We start from the raw sequence: 20,922 nt of genomic DNA, 5'->3' as shown, positions 1-20,922 counted from the left end.
CAAGATAAAAATGATGTTTTCTTAGAAAGTTTCGAGTATATCGAAGATGAAGGTGTAAAATCAATAATACACTTGGTTTATTATGAAATGGAATTCATTGAATTGAAATAGAGATTGTGGTTAACGATGGTTAAGTTGTTAACGAAGGATGTACATCATAACATATTAGCAACATGAATTAACCGAGTAGTACCTACCAGTTAAGGTTCATACATGATAGTTTAGTACGAAAAGATTTATTATGGTTTCAAAATTTATATATATAAGATATATATATATATATATATATATATATATATATATATATATATATATATATATATATATATATATATATATATATATATATATATATATAATAAATTTTTCAGAGGAAATGAGTTAATACTTCATAACTCGTTGATATGACATACTTGTTGTTGATTCGTGATGATGTCGGTGGTTATGGATCTGGCGGAGCTTGTGATGTAGTAGGTGCTACTGGTGATGCTAACGGAATTGACGGAGCTGGTGATGCTGACGGTACTGTTGATGCTGTTGGTAAAACAAGTCAAGCTTGAAAATCGTGCACCATTCCGGTCAGGGTTTCATTTCATCATTTCTATTCGCCCACTTATCTGGTTTATGATTAGAACTAGAATAATAATCTCTAACACTTTTAGAAACTACATATTCTCTGTAGAATATTTCTTTGATGAAGTTATGAATCAATACTTCATCATTTGTTGTTGTTGGTATTTCTTAGTATCTATGGCGCGTATGACGTCAATACTCGAGGTACTGATTGTGATGTTGAGGTGTGGGATGCGGATGTTGTTGGTGGTGGTAATGGTACTATTGGTGTTGCTGATGGTGGTACTGTTGATTCCGGTGCTGCTGCTGGTACTTGTAACCTTTGCACCGTATTCTCTAAAGCCACTACCCGAGCGCGAAGCTCGTTGACTTCTTCTATTACACCGGGATGATCGATGGTTCGAATGAGCGGGTGAATAAGGTCTAGAATTTGAGATAATATATAATCATGACGAGACACTCTGGAAATGTGAGAGAAAATGGTGTCTCGGACAGGTTCGCCGGTAAGTGCTTCAGGTTCTTCGCCAAGAGGGCAATGTGGTGGATGGAAGGGATTGCCTTCTTCTTGTATCCAATGATTAAGTAGGCTACAAACCCATACCCAATTCATCCAGAATAGATGATGACTAATTGGTTGATCTATTCCGGTCACACTGCTTTCGGAGCTCGAGTGAAACTCCATATCAAAATTCGATGAACTTGAACTAGTCGAGGGATCCATCTCGTACGATCAGGGAAATGAATTTTGATATGTAATAAATTATAGGATTTAGTTTGGTATTCTTCAATACATATTTTACATATGTATATATAATACCAAGATCCCATAAGTTACGGAGAAATTTTCGAAAGATGTCAGACAGAGTTTACTGTAATAGATATGTAAAGATATGAATTTGTCTATACACTATCTATGCAATGAATGCAGTAAGTCGCGTCTAGACTTAAGATGATAAGCAGGTAATTTCCGACAAAAATGATAAGCAAAAATTTTGATATGCAGATACGGTCGAAGTCCAGAATCACTAATGCATCTTAATAACTATCAGTTAGATACACTAATGCAAGACCTGGTTCGCTAAGACCATCGCTCTGATACCACATGAAGCGACCCGTCCTAATCCATAAGGACGAATACAATAACATATGGACACATTGCGAGGTATTTGACCTCTATATGATACATTTTACAAACATTGCATTCGTTTTTAAAAGACAAACTTTCATTACATCGAAAGTTGACAGGCATGCATACCATTTCATAATATTCAAACTATAAATGACCTAATCTGTCATTTTCTTAATAATAATCTTTATTGAACTCAATGTTTTGAATGCAACGTCTTTTGGAATATGCCATGAATGACTCCAAGTAATATCTTTAAAATGAGCAAATGCACAGCGAAAGATTTCTTTAATACCTGAGAATATAAACATGCTTTCAAGTGTCAACTAAAAAGTTGGTGAGTTCATTAGTTTATCATAAACAATCATTTCCATTAATTTAATAGACCACAAGATTTTCATTTTTATTTCTCATAAACATCATCTCATATCAGGCATTTCGCAAACTACATAGAGATAAAATCATTCATATGGTGAACGCTTGATAACCAAACTGACAGGATGCATATAGAATATCCCCCACATACAGGCATTTCGCAAACTGCATGCTATATACCGGCCGTCGCAATCAGTATATATCATCGAAGTACTAAAACATTCGTAACCCGAATGAGACTTGTCAAGGTCCATAGATCTATTTTTTGGATTCGTGTCAATTAGGGGTCATTTCTCTAATTCTTAGGCTACCAAGCTAAAAGGGGCGATATTCGATTTCGATAATCCAACCATAGAATGTAGTTTCGATTACTTGTGTCTATTTCGTAAAATATTTATAAAAGCAGCGCATGTATTCTCAGTCCCAAAAATATATATTGCAAAAGCATTTAAAAAGGGAGTAATGAAACTCACAATACTGTATTTCGTAGTAAAAATACATATGACGGAATTGAACAAGTGCAAGGTTGGCCTCGAATTCACGAACCTATATTAGTTATATAAATCTATATATTGGTCAATATCTGTCTAACAATTTAGGTCAGGTCATAGTGTATCACAATCCTAATGCTCGAGACTGATATGCAAAAGTCAACAAAAGTCGACTTGCCCCAAAATGACTTCTAAAATCTATACATGATTATTATATAACTTAAATATAGTCGTTTTATATATTTAAATATATTTAACAGATTTTATTAGAGTAAATAATACAAGTCATTTATTAATAAAAATTTATATTAAAATTTATATATGATAAAAATATATTTTTATATATCTCAAATAATAAAATTTATTAAGTTCACTTAATATCATAAAAATATATTGGTATGTATTATTAATGTAATTATATTACGCGTAGTAAAAATATCTTTGTATCACGTATTCATTTGATAAAATAATATTGATAATAATAATAATAAATAAAAGTTGTATTATTTTGTAATAATAATAATTATTATTCTACTAATAACAATATTTATATTTACTAATGATGATAAAATGATAATTCTAATCATGATAATTCTAATAATAACGATACTTTTTAATATTAACAGTAATAATAATAATATTTTATAAAAATAATAATTCTATTCAAAATAATAATTTTTAATAATAATAATACTAAAATGATGATATTTTATAATAACAATGATATTTCTGTTAAAAATGACAATTTTAATAAAAATGATAGTTTTAATATTAATAATACTTTTAATAATAATAATAACGATAAAAATAATGAAAACGATATTTTTTATCTAAATCAATATCTTACAATATTTTAATTTCATCATGATACTTATACTCATTATTTTCTAATCGATTTGTTTAATAGCTTTTAGTCCTCTTTTATATCGCATTCATAATAATGATAATAATAGTAATCATAATAATTAGATGATACTAATATTAGTTTTAATGATAATGATACTAATAAGTATTATAATAATATTAATGATAATACTAATAATTATAATTATAATGATAATAATGATAATATTAATAATAACCTTGATGATAATAACGATAGTAATAATAATAACAATAAAAAATTTTAATAATAATAATAATAACGACGATAATAACGACGATAGTAATAATAATCATTTTAACAATAATAATACTAAAATTAATAATAATTCAGTTGATCATATCTTTTAATCCGTTCATCGAAATCGCACGATTCCTAAATGAAAAGTTATTGATTTTTCGTCAGCTTTCCAATGACATGCATATCATATACCTTATCCTAGTAGCATATGTATTAATTCATGATTTGTCATACACTATTTAACGATGAAATTAATCATACAAGCATGCATAATCATATATACTCGAGCACTAGTCAAGGATACACTATTAATATATAAAAGATAGGATATGAATGCTCACGTATCAATAGTGTGATTCAATATTGAAGGAAAGTACGTAGACGCAACAGAGATGATAAACACTAGTTTGACCTTACGAGCATACCCCCGAACAATACCCATAATCTCTATAGTTATAACTCATAATTTCCTTAACTCTATCCCGCTAGAAAAACCCGTTTTGAAATGACTCGAACATACCCTCGTCGTAGTATTTTATGTATAAATAATATTAATACTTAATACTACTAATAAAAATGATAAGGTTAATAATAATATTAACCTTAGTAATAATAATTATAATTATAATTTATATATATATATATATATATGTATATATATATATATATATATATACATACATATATATGAAGAGAGGATACGAGAGATAGATGAATTAAACTGAGCCAAATTCGTTTCATTTATAGGATGTTCACCCACCTACCACTCTATGCGATCGCATTGAGTTGAAGGGGCTAAGCCATGCGATCGCATGGTTCCACTTTCCAGCTCCAGATCGAATGATTATGGCTGACGACAGTTTTTAATTATTATTATATATATATATAATATATTTAATCTATATAATTATTTATATAATATATTATATTTTCATGCATAGTTAGTTTGCAATTTTTGTTTCGATGATTGGTACATTGTCACTCGACTTATGTCCTGGTTCTGGTTTTTCGAACGTCCTTTCATATGCTAAGAAAACTTGTACTTTACATTACGCGACACGTACCTTTATTATTACCTAGACTTATAACATCGATAAACTATATCACTTAAAATATAACTTGTAGGTTTGAGTGTTATGGTCATTTGCTTCTTAAAATTGACGTCTCGTTACTTATATATATATATATATATATATATATATATATATATATATATATATATATATATATATATATATATATATATATATATATATATATATATATATATATATTATTTTAAATCAAAGCGTTATATTACTAAGTTAATATTATATTTTATCACTTTGTAAAATATATATATATATATATATATATATATATATTATTTAGAAATATAAATTTATATATATTAGAAATAATATAATATTTAGTTTCTCAAACTAATTATATTTCAAAGTTTATTATTTAGTTTAAAATCATTTTCATAATATAACATAAATTGGTATGAATCGTTTATATACCAACATTTACTCTGACTTCTCAAATATGATAATTAACTTATTTAAATATCAATCAAGTCACTCATTGATTACTAATATCATTTATTAAATAATTCGAAATATATATAAACATATTTTTAATTACACGTTGCAAGTTATTTATATATTTATATTTAATTAAATCACGGACCGTTATCATTTGAAATTTGTCAAAAGGTTTCTAGAAACATTCTAAATTTTAAGATAACATTAAAACCTTTATCCTTATTAAAATGGCTCGATAATAATTTATCAAAATTGGTTCCAAATATTTATTAAGTTATATTCCTTTTTAAAGAAGACGTGACATTCAAATCATATTACATAATTTCTAAAATTCATAATAATAAAAGATAACAATATTAAACTTAATAACTACTTCTTGACATGTTGTAAAATGTACTAACCTTTCGAAATATATCATAGTACGTTTTATATTTTTGAAACAATAAATATATGTACTTGTTATTTAATATATAGCATAAAACTTTAATTAGGTTTTATATACATTTTCAAATTACATTATGAAACATTTTAATAACAGACTTCTTTTAGACTGAAAACGTTTTTGTACGTTTGAAATTAAATCAAATAACTATTATATAGTTTATCCTTCTAAAACTAATTATATTCATATCACATAATTTATTACTATAACTTATGTTTATCTTAAATCCTTATAAGTTTGTGTTAACTTATTTAATAACAATCAAGTGTTACTATATCTATTAATTGTATTCAATACCGCTCAAATATAAGTTCAATATACTTTGTCTATATACATATATATATATATATATATATATATATATATATATATATATATATATATATATATATATATACAACAACAACAACAACAACAATACCCAATCCCACAAAAGTGGGGTATGGGAGAGGTGGGTGTAGACAATCATTCCTCGTACCCTAGATTAGAAGGAAGTCGCTACTCCACCCGCGAGTATAGAACCCGCGCCTAGATAAGGTCGTCCCTCCCTCTACTCTAGAGCAAAAGAGATTGCTTCCAAAAAGGACCTCCGGCTAGAAGTGCTCATAAAAACCAAATAGATAGGGCAAAAAATACGTACCTGTAAGGGTTATGTGCGCCTAGCAAGATGCAACCAAACACAGTAACCAAAAAGGGAACACAAATAGCAGTATTGCACAACAGTATGGCAAATAGCATGAATCATATAGAGCACAAAACCATTTAAAATCAAGTAGACATACAGACAAACAAAATAAATACATATATATATATATATATATATATATATATATATATATATATATATATATATATATATATATATATATATATATATATATATATATATATACACGCACCACACATAAGCATGGATAAAAACCCATGCTTAAACATATATACATATAGATAAATTCGTAGATATATATACCTAGGTACAGAAACAAGACAGACAATCATACATACACCAATACATGTTACTTAGATACATAGATACATATATAGATACACACATATGCAACGGTACATGTATATAGCCTAAATACATATAAATAGATACAGGTGCATATATACTATGTGGAGGGGTATATATAGTGTAACTATAGAATAACTAGTTATAGTTAAGTATGTAGTTGTACAATAAATGTAATAAAAACATTGGAAAAAAAAAAAAAAAACAACAACTTACTCAATTATCCTAATTCTACTCCTCCATAGGCTCCTATCAAAAGTCATGTCCTCCGTCAGTATAAGCTCTTTCATGTCCAGCTTCAATCTATCCTCCATCCTACGTCTAGGTCTACCTCTTCTCCTTACGCCGCCAACGGCGAGGGTCTCTACTCTCCTAACCGGGGCTAAAATTGGGCGCCTCCTGACATGCCCAAACCATCTAAGTCGTCCTTCCCTAAGTTTGTTGATGATGTTCCCAACTTCCAATTTCTCCCTAAAAACTCCATTTGGTATCATATCTAGCATGGTCTTACCACACGTCTATCTAAGCATCCTCATTTCTGCCACCTCCATTCTCCTCTCTTGGGCCTTCGTCATTGGCCAACACTCTGATCCGTACAACGTGGCTGGTCTGATTGCCACCTTGAAGAATTTCCCTTTCAGCTTAAGGGGCACCTTCTTGTCGCACAACACCCCTTTCGCAGCCCTCCACTTCAACCATCCTACACGTATACGATGCATCACGTCCTCATCTATCCTTCCCGAATTGTGAAGCATCGAGCCTAAATATCTAAAGGACCCTTGCGGGGGTAAAATCTGATCCCCAATTCGAATATCCACTATATTGTCATGTTCCTCTTCACTCTTCTTGAAATCACATCTAAGGTACTCCGATTTAAGTCTGCTAATCCGTAGGCCATTTGATTCTAAGGCGATCCTCCATTGCTCAAGCCTTCTGTTAAGCTCATCCTGGGAATCCGAAACTAATACATATCGTCGGCAAAAATCAAGCACCATGGGATGTTGTCTTGTATCCTATGAGTCAACTCGTCTAGGATCAAAGCAAAAAAGATAAGGGCTAAGGGCAGATCCTTGATGTATACCTACCTCAACAGGGAAAAACTCTGTGTTTCCTACCGTCGTGCGTACACGAGTCTTCGCCCCCTCGTACATATCTCTAATAGATCTTATATATCTACTTGGGACACCCCTAACATTAAGCGTTTTATTACATAGATGTTTATCTAAAACGAAAAAGTATAACATTATACATTTAATACTTTGTTAACGTTTTCAAGTCATATAATAATTTCACAACTTATTTTCATATCAACCAAACCGTTAACTGTTTTGCTAATATCAATCAATTTAATATTCACACATATGTATATATTCATACATATCTATTTACACATAATTGTTCGCGAATTGTCGAGAACAGTCGAAAGATAAATGAATACATGAACACAGTTCAAAGTTTTTGAGATTTCAATATTACAGACTTTGTTTATCGTGTCGGAAACATATAAAGATCAAGTTTAAATTTGTTCGGAAATTTTCGGGTTGTCACAGTCCTAGGGGTGAGCTTAAGAAGTTGGAGACTGAGCTCAAGAACTTAAAGATGAAGGGCACCGATTTAGATGCCTATGAGCAAAGGTTCTTTGAATTAACATTGTTGTGTCCAAATGCTTATGCTGATGAGGATCGTAAGATTGAAGCTTATGTTGATGGGTTATCTGAGCGGATTGAGCATGGGGTTGAGTCTAGTGAGCCCCAGACTATTGAAGCTGCTATGTCTATGGCGCATAAGTTTAATGACAAGATTTTGAGGAGAAGTAAGGTAGCTGCGACCGATGCCAGTGAAAAAGTTGTTAAGAAGGCTGATAATGGGAAAAGGAAGTGGGATAACAACCGCAACCAGAACCAAAGTCAGCAGAAGAAACAAGATACTTCTGGTTTGAATAACCGTAATCAGCATGTTTTTCTGCGATGTTATAAGGCTCATGATGGTTATTGTACGGTTACTTGTAAGAGGTGTTCCAAGCAGGGACACATTGCTAAAGATTGTATGGTGGTTATGCCGGATACTGCTACTCCTGCTGCAAGTGGTGGTAATAATGGTGGTAACAATGGTGGTAAAGGTAATGGGAAGCCGAGAAATGGCGAAAGTCAGAAAGTTTGTTATGATTGTGGTAAGCCGGGGCATTTCCGTGATGCCTGCCCTAACAAGAAGACTACTGAGAATGCACGTGGAAGGGCATTCAACATTAATGCCAGGGATGCTGAAGAAGATCCAAAACTTGTTACGAGTACATTCTCAATCAACGATTTATCAGTTTATGTACTATTTGATTCAGGGGCTGGTTTGAGTTTTGTGTCGAGTAAATTTAGTCCAAAAATCAAAACACCGTTAACTCCTCTAGACAGTACTTATGTTGTAGAGATAGATAATGGTAAAGTGCTTACTGCTAAGACTGTGTATCGTAAATGTAACATTAATCTGGCTGGTAGAGATTTTGAGGTAGATTTCATACCGATTGACCTAGGCAGTTTTGACGTTGTTATTGGCATGGATTGGTTATCTGCGAATCGTGCTGAGATCATGTGTTATGAGAAAGTTGTTCGTATTACTAATGTGGTTGGAGAGCCGCTGATGGTTTTTGGGGATAAGAAATGCAGATAGTTAAATCTTATTAGCTGTTTGAAAGTTCATAAACATCTTCGCAAAGGCTGTCATGCTATTCTAGAACATGTTGTTGATTTTGATAGAGAAGAGAAGAGCATTGGTGATGTTCGTATTGTTAGAGATTTTTCTGAGGTATTTCCCGAAGACTTACTTGGCCTTCCGCCACAACGCGCGGTAGAATTTCAAATTGATCTTGTTCCCGGTGCTGCTCATGTAGCACGTGCTCCTTACCGACTTGCGCCTTCCAAACTTCAAGAATTGTCGAGTCAACTCCGTGAGTTGTTAGATAAGGGTTTTATTCGTCCCAGTTCGTCCCCTTGGGGAGCTCCTGTCCTTTTTGTTAAGAATAAATATGGTTCGTTTCATTTGTGTATTGATTATCGTGAATTGAACAAGCTTACTGTTAAAAACCGTTACCCTCTTCCTAGAATTGATGATCTGTTCGATCAGCTTCAAGGTTCGTCTATTTATTCTAAAATTGATCTTCATTCCGGTTATCATCAACTGCATATTAAAGAATCTAATATTCCGAAAACCGCTTTTCACACCCGTTATGGTCACTACGAATTCCTTGTTATGCCGTTCGGATTGACAAACGTACCTACTGTGTTCATGAACCTCATGAACCGTGTGTGTATACCCTATCTGGACAAATTCGTCAATGTTTTCATCGACAACATCCTTATTTATTCCAAGAGTGATGAAGAACACGAAGAACATTTGAAGTTGGTGCTTGATTTATTGAGGAGAGAAGAGTTGTACGCTAAGTTCTCTAAGTGTGCATTCTAGTTAAGAGAAGTTCAATTCCTTGGGCACGTTGTTAGTAAATAGGGAATATAAGTTGATCCTGCCAAGATTGAGGCAATTAAGAAGTGGGAAATTCCGAAGATTCCTACTCAGATTCGTCAGTTTCTAGGGTTGGCAGGTTATTATAGAAGGTTCATTCAAGATTTCTCTCTTATAGCGAAACCTCTAACTGCTTTAACGCACAAGGGGAAGAAGTATGAGTGGAAGGATGAACAAGAGACTGCTTTTCAAACTCTGAAGAAGAAGTTGACTACCGCTCCGATATTATCACTACCTGAGGGTAATGATGATTTTGTTGTTTATTGTGATGCTTCGCGTCAGGGCTTTGGTTGTGTTTTGATGCAACAAAAGAAAGTTATTGCGTACGCATCACGTCAGTTGAAGATCCATGAACAGAATTATACAACCCATGATTTAGAGTTGGGAGCTGTTATGTTTGCGCTTAAGATTTGGAGACATTATCTTTATGGGGTTAAAAGTACGATGTACACTGATCACAAAAGTCTTCAACATATCCTTGATCAGAAACAGTTGAATATGAGGCAACGAAGATGGGTTGAGACATAGAATGATTATGAATGCAAAGTTTTATATCATCCGAGACAGGCCAATGTTGTGGCCGATGAGTTAAGTCGTAAAGAAAGGGCTGAATCTCGCAGGTTTAGGGCCTTGAATATGACAATTCGAACAGACCTCGCAAGGCAGATTCTTGAGGCACAACAAGAAGCCTTAAAGGAGGAGAATTTTGTGAACGAGAAAGTCAGAGGCATGGCTAAGAAGTTTGAGGTACGATCCGATGGTACTCGGTACTTTCCGGGACATCTTTGGGTTCCGAAATTTGGTGATATGTGACAACTTGTTTTGGATGAAGCTCATAAGTCTAGGTACTCTATTCATCCTGGTTCAGGAAAGATGTATCATGATCTTAAGGAGCTGTATTGGTGGCCTAATTTGAAAGCTAATGTGGCTACGTATGTGGCTAAATGTTTGACCTGTGCTAAGGTTAAAGCTGAACATCAGAAACCGTCTGGACTTTTGGTGCAACCTGAGATTCCCGAGTGGAAGTGGGAAGGTATTATGATGGATTTTATTACGAGGTTACCGAGAACTGTGGGTGGTTATGATACCATTTGGGTGATTGTTGACCGACTCACAAAGTCAGCTCATTTCTTGCCAATTAAGGAAACAGATTCGATTGAGAAGCTTACTCGTTTGTACTTGAAGGAAATTGCTTCAAGACAAGGCGTTCCTGTATCTATTATTTTAGACCGAGACAGTCGATTTATATTGAGGTTTTGGCAATCTTTACAGGGAGCTTTGGGAACTAAGTTGGATATGAGCACCGCTTACCATCCGTAGACGGATGGTCAGAGTGAAAGGACCATTCAAACGTTATAAGACATGTTACGAGCATGCGTCATTGATTTTAGTAATAGGTGGGATAGATATTTGTCGTTGGCTGAATTTTCTTATAATAACAGTTATCATGCAAGTATTAAAGCCGCACCGTTTGAAGCTCTGTATGGTAAAAAGTGTAGGTCTCCTATCTGTTGGAATGAGGTTGGGGATGCTCAACTCACAGGCCCGGAAATTATTCATGAGACTACCGAGAATATCGTACAGATTAAGGAAAGGTTGAGAACCGCCAGAAGTCGACAAAAGAGTTATGCCAATAAGAGAAGGAAAGATATAGAATTTCAGGTTGGTGACCGTGTTATGTTGAAGGTATCACCTTGGAAAGGTGTGGTACGTTTTGGTAAGAGGGGAAAGTTGAATCTTCGTTTTGTTGGACCGTTTAAGATTACTGAGAGAGTTGGACCCGTGATTTATCGTTTGAAATTGCCACAAGAACTTAGTGCTGTTCATGATGTTTTTCACGTATCGAATTTGAAGAAGTGTTTGGCCGAGGCCGATGAGACCATTCCTCTTAAGGAGCTGCATGTTGATAAACAACTCCATTTTATTAAGGAACCTGTTGAGAGAGGTTAAGACACTCAAGCAGAGTAGAATTTCTATCGTCCGAGTTAGATGGAACGCCAGAAGCGGTCCCGAGTTCACTTAGGAGCGTGAAGATCAGATGAGGCAGAAGTACCCGCATTTATTCCCAGATGCCGACTCAACCCCTGCACCTGCTTAAATTTCGGGACGAAATTTCCGTAACGGGAAGGTACTGTCACGACCCTACTTTTTCCGTTATCTTTTACCGTTTATTATTTAACGTACGTTAATTGTTATTCGTGCCACGTCATTTCTATTACCTATATTATTATATTAGTAATAATATATTAATTATTATGTGTTATGTGGATATTTGTATTCATATTTTAAAATGTACGTTTATACGAATCGTGAATTTCTATCCGGCGAATCTTTTCGGTTTTCAAACCAACGGTCAAGCTTTTGGGATTTTTAAATCCTAATTATTTTAAATATGATATTTTAATGTCATATATTTATATATAGTGTTTATATATATTTTTCGTCTCGTATTTGTTATCTCTCCGATTAATTAATCGCGTAGTCGCGTTTTTGCGTTTCGGGTTTCGATCGGGCATTCGGGCCACAAGCAATTGGACATTGAGTAAAAATGACCCACTAAGGGGCCCACCTCTACCCCCATTCGGCCGAACCCCATGAAGGGAGGGAGTGCCTTTCTTTTTTTGTCATTTACACTTCACTTCACATTTTAATTTTTCACAAAACCTTATTTTCTAAATTTGCTCTCATCTTTCTCCCTCTCCTCTCCCTTGGCCGTTGCCCATATCAACCATCATCATCATCATCTCACAAAATATTACTTGGTTCAAGAAGCTTTAATCATCACTGCGTTCATCTCTTCGATCTCTACGCGCCTATACTCTTCAATTCTTGATTAGGGTATAAACCCTAACCCTAAATTTTTAATTTTTCATTTATTTTTCTATATTTATATGTTATTATGATAGTATGATGATTGTATGTTATTGTATTGTTGATTGTATGCGTAGAATCACTCGTTAATTCATGTTTTCGGTTTGATTATTTTGGGACAGCAGCTTGTTTGATCATTTATGTAAAATTAACTGATGTAAATGTTAAATTAAAGTGTCTAGATGTGTTCCTCTCATCAAGACATTGAATTTAGATTCCGAATTCATGTTATTTCGATTCCCAGAGCTTAAGATATGATTAAAATGGTGTTTTATTAGAATCAAAATGTAAAAACGAATTGATTCAGGTTTGGTCCGACTTTTTGACCACTTTTTGAGTCTTTAGGGTGTACTAGTGTGTTAGGATTGATGATTGGATGAACTTTCATGTTCGGGTCATCGAAATCCGAGCCACGGATCACCCGTTATGACTAAAACATGTTTTTGAACGGATTAACGCTCCAAGTTGAATATTGGCTGTTGGTCATGACTTGGTGGCTGTTCTTGGGGTTTTCTTGAGTACACTGATGTGTCGGGTGGGTTGGTTAGGCGAAGATATATATAAGACTCGCCGAAAACTGGTTCCCGGGGCTCAAGTTATGACCCAATGAACTTTTAATTAAAAATTATGGTTATAACACCTAACTTATGATATAAATAATGATTTGCATTATTAATAAATTACTTAGGATATAAAAGTAATTATTTAATTTAATACTTATGATATACATATTTATTATATCATTTATTAATTATATTATGATTAATTAAACATATAATTAAAGTTATGATTAATAATACTTTTATTATTAATGAAAAATACTTATGGTAAGTATTAAACTTAAATTATGAGATTTTTATAATAAGACTTATAATAAGGATTAATTAATTATTTAATTATAATAAGGCTTAGTTATTATTTAATTATAATTTAATTATTAAATACTTATGATTTAATGATTATAATTAGAAACTTATGATATGATTAATAATTCACTATCAGTTAATAATACTTATGATATGATTAAAATCTATTATTAATTAATAATACTTATGTTATGACTAATATTTAATTAATTAATTAAATACTTATGTTATATTAATTATATCATTTAATCTTATGTTAACTTTAATAATTCATTTTAATTTAATTAAACTTATGATATGACATAATTATACATATATGACTTTAAATAACATTATAACTTATATTATTAAGATAACTTATACTTTAAAATTTAATGTTGACTATGTTTGACTAAGGTTGACTTTTGAGTTAACTTTCGGTTGACTTTGACTTTCAGATGACTTTTGTTGACTTTCTAATTAAGGAAACTTTTCTAAAATAGAAATTTTCTAAAAATAGAAACTTTCCTAATATAGAAACTTTTCCAAAATAGAAACTTTCCAAAATGGAAACTTGCTAAAAATAGAAAGTACGTGTCCTTACGCTGTTTAGATCAAACCGAAGCATGTTGAGTGTTGTTTTATGTTTACTTGCAACAAATACTATAATTATCACACTAAGACTTGACCTAAGTTAGTTATTTATATCGACAGGCTTTATTTAAAGGTCAGCGTTGTGATCATTATTGATCACTTTACTTCGTTTGCTGTTCGCTTTTTGTGTGGTTACTTCATTTGCTTTAAGGTGAGTTATAGCCGTTTTTCATACTTTTTAAAGTATATTTTTGGATGTGATTACATGCATTTTATTTTATGTTTAGACACAAGTGTCAATTAAATTTAAATTATACATTATGAGTTGAACAAAAATATTCCCTAGTCTGGTAACTGTAATCACTGGTTTCTACTGGTGAACGCGAATCCTATGGATAGATCTATCGGGCTTGACAGCCCCATTTCGAGCTAGTCGCGCTAGCAATTTATAATCGGAATGTGTTAGTACTTCGTATTTATTTGAAGATACACTTGTTCAGTATATATTGTGTTTGGCAAGGGTAAATAAATGGTTAAGTGGTTACCAGGTGGCTCATAATAATAATAATAATAATAATATTTAGAATTAATATTCGATAATAATAATGACGATAACAATAACAATGATATTAATAATAATAATAATAATAATAATAATATTTAGAATTAATAATAATTCAGTTGACCATATCTTTTAATCCGTTTATCAAAATCACACGACTCCTAAATGAAAAATTATTAATTTTTCGTCAGCTTTCCAACAACATGCATATCATATACCTTATCTAAGTAGCATATGTATTAAATTCATGATTTATCATAAACTATTTAACGACAAAAATATGCATACAAGCATGCATAATCATATATACTCGAGCACTAGTCAGGGATACACTATTAATATATAAAAGTATCACAATATTGCAGGAAAGTACGTAGACGCAACGAAGATGATAAACACTGGTTTGACTCACGAGTTATACCCCCGAACCATACCCATAACCTCCATAGTTATAACACATAAATTTCCTTAGCTCTATCCCGCTCAAAAAACTCGTTTGAAATAACATGCTCATGACCTCGTCGTAGTATTTTATGTATAATAATACTAATATCATAGATAATAAGTTTAATATTAATAAATTTAATAATAATAATAATAATAATAATAATAATAATAATAATAATAATAATAATAATATAATTAATAATAATAATGCGGAGTGTAAAAGGAGAAAGAAATGAGTGAACGAACCAAACTAGACTCGCTCGATTTATACAACATTCTGGTACCTAACTCCCATGCGATCGCATGGGGTTTCAAGCTTCAAGCCATACGATCGCATGGCTAACATATCCAGCTCATATTCGATTTAAAAACGTGGGCGGCTGGTTTAATTTTATATTTTATATATAATATATTTAATTTATATAATTAATTATATATTATATTATATTTACGTGCATAGTAAACTTGTAATTTTAGTTCCGATGATTTGTTCATTCATACTCGACTCACGTCCCGATTTCGATTTCTCGAACGCATTTTTGCACGCTTAGAAAACTTGCACTTTATGTTACGCTACATGTACCTTTATCAATAATTAGACTTAGTCATCGACAGACTATATTACCCAAAGTATAACCTTTACATTTGAGTGTTATGGTCATTTGCTTCTATAAATCAATGTCTCGTTGTTTACCAAAATATTTTATTTTAAATCAAACGTTTTATGACTAAATTAATATTATATTTTATCACTTTGTAAAATATAAATATATTTTCATTTAGAAATAAATTTTTACATATTATGTATAATTGAAATATTTATTTAATAATATTTAGTTTTTCAAAATCAATTATAATTCAAAGTTTATTTTAAAATCGTTTAAAAAATAGAAATTATTATAACACGTCACGTTTACACTTTAATGCTTAAATTGATAAAAATCCTTTATGCTTCAATGTTTATTTTAATTTCTCAAACGTTTTAATTAATATATTTAATTATCAGTCGAATCAATAAACAAGTGTTACTATCGTTTACTTAACTAATTTGAAATCATATATATATATATATATATATATATATATATATATATATATATATATATATATATATATATATATATATATATATATATATATATTCAATATAATACTCGTTGTGTGTTATTTAAATATCTAATGCCAATAGTTAATATCATAACTTATTGTATATATTCAAATTAAGTTATTCAAACAAAAACATTTTAATAATCAATTCCTATTGCATCGAAAAACGTTTTCGCACGATTGAAAGTAGATCAATCGAATATTATGAAATTCAATTCTCCACTAACTTTTGTCTAATCTTCGTTAATTGACACATTTATTCTTACTTTTAAATCACTTTACCATTTATTCCAAATACCGTTAAAAAGAAACGATTTCTCAAATCAACATGGGCCTCGTAACAGAGACTCGTAACAATATCATAATCCTTAAGGGACTTGATAAATATCTTTTAATCCAATCGTTTGTCATTATCTTTTAACTTTGATAGTTCAATATATCAAATAGATATGAAAATCAATAAGTCTAATGTACGGTATCATACACGTAATACTTTGTTAATATTTTCAATTAATATTTATATATATATATATATATATATATATATATATATATATATATATATATATATATATATATATAATTATATATGCACATCAAGTTAAATATAATTGTTCGTGAATCGTTGGGAATAGTCGAAGGGTAATTGAATATATGAACATAGTTCCAAAATTTTCGAGACTCAACATTACAGACTTTGCTTACAGTACCTACTCGTTAAAGAAATTTTGTCTCGAAATTTGATTGGGATAGTCATGGTTGACAATAAGTATGTTTTCATGACGCATACGAGTTGGAAATTAGAGTTTTATCATCAATGAGTAATGTGGATAAAACAATTCGTTTATGTGAAGAGTACGAGTGAAGCTATCACAAAAGAGTGAAATGAGTAAATGCAGGTTTGACTTAACCGGTGACGTGTGACAACCCGGAAATTTCTAATCAAATTTAAACTTTATCTTTATATTATTCCGACACGATAAGCAAAGTTTGTTAAGTTAAATCTCAAGAATTTTAAATTGTGTTCATACATTCATTATAACCTCGACCAAATTCAGACGATTCACGAACCGTTATATATAAATAAATATGTATATATATGTATATATATATATATATATATATATATATATATTATAACTTGAGAATATTAATAGTGTATTAAACGTATAATACTTTACATGATCGTATTTGTTTCAATATGTTTATCGATGGAATTAGAAGATAATATCAAATTGTTGATTTATCAGATACATTATGATATGATTACGGGTCTATGTTATGAGGTCCACTGTGATTTAAGAAATCTATTCTTTTTGACAACATTCGGAAAATGGTAAAGTGATTTATAAGTAAGAACGTGAAGTGTAAATAACTTAGATGTTGGATATCGACAAGTTAAGCAACTCGACATTTTTCATTAAGATGATTTCATACGTTTATTTAACCTTTGAACTTTATTCCATGCTTCACCAACAAACTGTAATTTAAAAACTTGAAACCTATTATGAATATATATGATTCTACTTTTTTAAAACATTTTATGATATAACGATTTCCATTATTTTAACCTTTAAACAAAATGATTCTTAAAAATATATTTGGTTTTGGAAAACAAAATTATTATATTTATTTGATTTAGTTTCAAACGTACAAAAACGTTTTCAGTTTAAAAAGAACTTTATTATTAAAACGTATATAACTTTTATAAATATCTAGAACCATTTTTGACAACTCATTACTTAACCAGTATGATAAAGATAACGATATTTATATTTTATTTTATTAAATATATATAACGATTTAAATTAATATTATATATATTTATACGCGTATTATACGTACATAGTTTTATACTTTTACTATACTTAAACTTTACCTTTACTTTATTTTTACTTTACTTTAACTTTAATAATTCACTTTAATAATTCATACTTTAATAATTCACTTTAATAATTCATACTTTAATAATTTACTTTGATAATTCATACTTTAATAATTCACTTTAATAATTCATACTTTAATAATTCACTTTAATAATTCAAAAATCTATTATAAATAGAATTCAATAGGTTTCATTATTTCATAGAAACTTGAAAATATTTTTCTCTAAACTCTCTCAATCGATTTACATATATATATTTACTCTGTATTATTTCAAGATATTATTAGTATACATAAAATATTACGTCAGAGTGCTGTCCAAGTGATTTCGAAATTGTTTTTCGAGTGGGATTGGATTAAGGAAATTATGGGTTATAGCTATGGAGGTGATTGGTATGGTTCATGGGTATGCTCGTGAGGTCAATATAGTGTTTATCATCTCCGTTGCGTCTACGTAACTTTTCTTTCAATATTGAATCTCAATATTGAATCTTAATATTGATACGTGAGTACTCATAATTTAACTTTTACATACTAATAGTGTATCCCTGACTAGTGCTCGAGTATATAGGATTATGCATGTTTGTACTTTTGATATTGCCTTTAGTTAGGTTATGTTGAATCCTGAATTAGTTATATATGCGACTGAGATAAGGTATAAGATATGCATGTCGTTGGAAAGCTAGTGAAAAATTAAGAACTTTTCATTTAGATATCGAATGATTTCGATGAACGGATTTGAAGTTATAGTCCATCGAATTTTTGTATTATTATTAAAAATGATTATTATTATCGTCGTTATTATCGTCGTTCTAGTTTTATCTTATTATTATTATTATTATTATCTTTATCAATAAAAGGATTTATCATTAAAAATTTTTTTTTTTTTATTATTACTATCGTTATTATCGTTAAAGTTATAATTAGTATTATTATTATTATCCAATTATTATTATTATTATTATTATTATTATTATTATTATTATTATTATTATTATTATTGGTATTATTATTATTATTATCATTATTATTATATATATATCATTATTTAAAAATGGTTATTGTTATTGTTATTGTTATTGTTATTATTATTATTACTATATTATCATTAAGATAATTATTAGTATTATCGTTCATAATTTTATAGTAACTATCATTATTAATATTAGTGTAATTAAAAAAAATATTTGTAACACCTAATTATTTTGATTACTATTATTATCATTATTACGAACACGATATAAAAGACGATTAAAAGCTATTAAACGAAACGATTAGGAAATAATGGGTAAGAGTATCATGATGAAATTAAAATATTATAAGATATTGATTTAGATAAAATTATCGTTCTTATTATTTTTATCATTACTATTATTATTAAAATTATCGTTAGTATTAAAACTATCATTTTAACAAAAATTATCATTTTAATAGAAATGTCATTGTTACTATAAAATATCATTATTATTATTATTTTAAATAGAATTATTATTTTAAAGATAATATTAAAAATTATCGTAAATATTAAAGTTATCATAATTAGAATTATCGTTTTATCATAATGTCATCTTAGTAATTATAAATATTGATATTTTTATAATAATAATTATTATTACAAAATAATACAACTTTTACTTACTATCATTATAGATATTATTTTATCAAATAAATATTTGATACAAACATATTTTACTACGTGTAATAACTTATTTTAATAATACGTATCATATTATCTTTATAATATTAAATGAACCCTATAAATTTTATTACTTAATATATATAAAAGTATATTTTATTATATAAATATAATATAAAATTTTATTTATTAATAAATAAATTATATTATTTACTCTAATAAATCTTTTAAAAATATTTAAAAATATAAAATTACGATATTTAAACTATATATTAATCATGTATAAATTTTTGCAAATTATTTTGAGTCAAATTTACTTTTGTTGACTTTTGCATATTAGTCTCGAGCATTAGGATTGTGGCACACTATGACTTGACCTAATTTGTTAGGCAAATATTGACCAACACATAAATATATATAATTAATTTAGGTTCGTGAATCCGAGGCCAACCTTGCACTTGTTCAATGACGTTATATGTATTTTTACTACGAAATACAGTATGGTGAGTTTCATTTGCTCCCTTTTTTACTCATACATTTTTGGGCTGAGAATACATGCAAATGCTTTATTAACTGTTTTACAATATTTATATGTGTGAGTTTCATTACTCCCTTTTTAAATGCTTTTGCAATATATATTTTTGGGACTGAGAATACATGCGCTGCTTTTATAAATGTTTTACGAAATAGACACAAGTAATTGAAACTACATTATATGGTTGAATTATCGAAATCGAATATGCCCCTTTTTTTATTAAAGTCTGGTAATCTAAGAATTAGGGAACAGACACCCTAATT

This window comes from Rutidosis leptorrhynchoides, chromosome 5 (assembly GCF_046630445.1).
Source record: "Rutidosis leptorrhynchoides isolate AG116_Rl617_1_P2 chromosome 5, CSIRO_AGI_Rlap_v1, whole genome shotgun sequence".
In the NCBI taxonomy this organism is placed as follows: Eukaryota; Viridiplantae; Streptophyta; class Magnoliopsida; order Asterales; family Asteraceae; genus Rutidosis; species Rutidosis leptorrhynchoides.
The sequence above is the reverse complement of the archived record's forward strand: the minus strand, read 5'-3'. Positions refer to the sequence as shown.